The following is a 3,403-nucleotide window of genomic DNA, read 5'->3' as shown; positions in this document are numbered from 1 at the left end:
TGCCCCTTAGCTCAGTTCTTTAAGTGGCTGCTTCAACAAAGCAGTCAGGCTCAGGTGGCTGTGGTTCGATCCCCACAACTCAAGCCAGCCAAACCTTCCCTGAAGGCATTCAGAGCAAAAAAAAAAAATCCTTATTCAACTTGAAAGCTAAGGGAAAGGGTCAGCCATATAGCTCAGGGGATTAAAGCTCCTCCAAGCAGGTGTAGGGGCTTGGGAGTTCAATCCCCAGGTCTGCTGTGCTGGCCCCACCCCCAGGGAGCACTGAAATAGCCATTGAGACTGGGCGTGGTGACACATTCCTGTAATCCCAGCCCTTGGGAGGCTGTAAACAAGCAGATCACTACAATTCTGATCTAGTAGTGAGACCCTGAACACTATGTAGACCCTTTCCTAAAATAACGGGGAGATGGCTCAGTGGAATAAGTGCTTCCCTGGCAAGGGCAAGGGCCTGAGTTCAATCCCCAGTTTCGCAAAAAAAAAAAAAAAGGGAAGGAAGTCAGTGGTACACAGAACCATCACCCTTTCTGTGTCCTCAGTGGACTCGGCCTTGGCCTGGCCTTGCCAGCCCCAGCCTGTGGCTCAGGCCCTGTCCCCCTGTCCTTCACTCCCTTAGGAGGGTTTTCGCTGCTTGCTCTTCCATCAGAATTTCAACCATCCTAAGGTCCTAAAAGATCCAAGAACTTTGGACCCAGATCCAATGAACTTGTGCCAGTAGGTATGAGGATGTCACACAAAGCCAGGGACAGGTGAACGGACCACAGTGACAGGACAGGAGTACAAAGGGAGATCTGTTATATGTGGAAATCCTTACACAATAAAGGTGGCCCAGAAATCAATGGAGAAAGAAGAGCTATTTATAGGCTTTTGGAAAATGGAGAAAGACTCAACATTATGTTCAAAGGTCTCCTCACAATAGCTTCCTTATAGACCATAAGCAGTAAAACAATAAATTAATAGAATTAAATCTGGGCTAATTACTTTGTAATCCAAGGGTGGGAGGGGATCTCTTAAATCAAACTTTAAAAGCACAAGCCATAAAGCAAAGAAATTTTTTTGTGATTTTTTTTTTTTTTTTTTTTTTTTTTTGAGACAGGGTCTTGCTATGCAGTTCAGGCTGACCTTGAACTCACTTTGTAACCCAGGCTGGTCTTGAACTCAAAATGTCTCCCAAGTGCTGGGATTACAGGTGTGCCCTGCCATGCCCAGGATCTAAATTAAGAATTTCTGGTCAACCAAGGACCCAGCAACACAGCTGCCAGATAGAGGACAGTGAGAAAACACACTCACAGCACCCAAAGCTAGCAAGGGCCTGGCACCCAGGACAGCAATAACAAACCTTTCGGAGACTTTGGTGACACAGCAGCCTGGAGCAGCACGCGCACCGTAGGTCACCACCAGTGACCCTGGAGAATCCAAGCATCTCATGCGAATGAACAACAAAAGGACAGCAATATAGGCTAAGTGTGGGGCGGACCTCTGTGGTAGAACTCTTGCTCAGCATGAGGGGCTCCAGATGGGAACCCCAGCACCACAAGGCTAAACAACAAAACACCAAAACAGAGAAGATAAAGACAGGCACTTGAAAGAAGAGAACACTCAAAGGCTGAAGAAGCTCAGCCTCACTAGGAATCAGCAAATTGCACAGCAAGACCATGCTCCTCTGCATTGCTGTGCTGCGCTGCGCTGCTGGATTCCGGCCTTCTCTAGACCATGGACTGGAGCCTGGCTGAAGACAGCCCGTGGATACAACTGCCAACAACTTCCTCTGCCAACAACTTCCTCGGCGACACATCTGACTCAGAAAGATGCCCTTTATGGGAAGTCTCGGCTGGAGATATAGCTCAGGGGTACAGTGACTGCCTGGTAAGCGCATGGTCCTGAGTTCGACTTAAGTACTAAATGAAGAAAAGAAGGAGAAGTTGGAGGAGGAAGAGAATGAAGAAAAGGAGATTTCTATTTGGCAAATTGCAAATTGAACGAGCCAGTTGGAAGGCAATGGAGATTGAGGTAGAGCCAGAGGACAGCGCCAGGGGCCCCGGGGGGCACCAGCCAGTGGGGGTGTCCAGTGGGGGCCTGGAAAGGTTCGGATGCCAAGGGCACCGAGAGTACCTTAGGAACCTCCAAATGTTACAGGAGAAATGTTCTAACTCCCAACCTGCTAGGTGTCTCACATGTGGAGTTCAATTTCCCCCAAATCAAAGAATGAATTCCAAGGAACAAAGTTAAGAGTAAGAAGTATTTATTGCATGTTATTATTATTATTTTTTAATGTATTTGGTGTGGTGTCTCACTATGCAGCTCGGACTTGTAGTGATGCCCTGTCTCAGTCTCTCCAGGGCTAGGATTATAGGTGTGAGCCATCATGCCCAGTCTCAGTGGCTGGCCCAGTGCACTGGGCAGGGCCCAGTACGGCCCATGGTGCCGGGTATCGAAGCCCAGTCCCTGCACTTGCCTAAGCAGGCACTTAGTCCACTGAGCTTGGCGCCACCAGCCCTAAGTAGGAAATATTCATTGAGGGAGAGACAGCTCTTGCCTGAGAGAGACAGGAGGGGACCCGGGAAGTGGATCTCCAAGGACTGTGCTTCTCAAAGGAAGTTTTAGAGAGCAAACTCATGAGGTGATGTAAGATGGGACAAAACCATGGGCAACCAATAAGATTGTAAATATAAATATAGATTATAAATATATCGATCCAGTGCGGAAGGAGGTGGCGTAGTAAATGCAAAGCGGAGAACAGGGACCTTCCCCAGAGGAGGCGGGTCAGGAGGCCCTGCTCCCCCACCCAGGCGGCTGGTGTCTACTTAGAATATCGATCCTTGTTGCATACCCCTCAGGGAGGACGCGGGTGTAGTCATTCCGGCCTGGCCTTGCGGGAAAACACCCCCAGCCGCAGTTGCACCTCGCTCTCCCGCTCTGCACTGACTCCTCCGAGGGCCTGGGCCTGCGGGGCCGCCTAGATCTCCACCTAACTCGGCTGTCTATGAGAAGAGAACAGAGCCAGAGGTTCTGGGAGTGGAGCCGCACGACCTCGCGCAGAGCTGCTCCCCACTGCCGGGTCCTGGCCTGAGTGCTTTTTCCTTCAGTTCTTTGGATTTTTAAAACTGTATTTGCAGAGTCCCCACCCGAGAGCCTTCCTGCCACCCTCATGCAGACACCCTCCCTTTGTTTGGATTTGCCTAGGTAGCCCTTTTTTGCTCTGCTGAAGAAGCAGACACGGAATGGTGGAGGGTTCCAGGACAGAGGTGGACGTGGCCAAGCTGGCGCCTGTCGTTGGGCCAACACCTGCAGTGTAGAAGAATGGTGTCTTTTTTCTTTCTTTCCTTCTTTCTTTTTTTAAAATATTTTAGGGAAGGGTCTACACCGTGTTCAGGATCTCACTACTAGATCAGACTCATAGTGATCC

This window comes from Octodon degus, unplaced genomic scaffold (assembly GCF_000260255.1).
Source record: "Octodon degus isolate 3935 unplaced genomic scaffold, OctDeg1.0 scaffold00027, whole genome shotgun sequence".
Taxonomy (NCBI): domain Eukaryota; kingdom Metazoa; phylum Chordata; class Mammalia; order Rodentia; family Octodontidae; genus Octodon; species Octodon degus.
The sequence above is the reverse complement of the archived record's forward strand: the minus strand, read 5'-3'. Positions refer to the sequence as shown.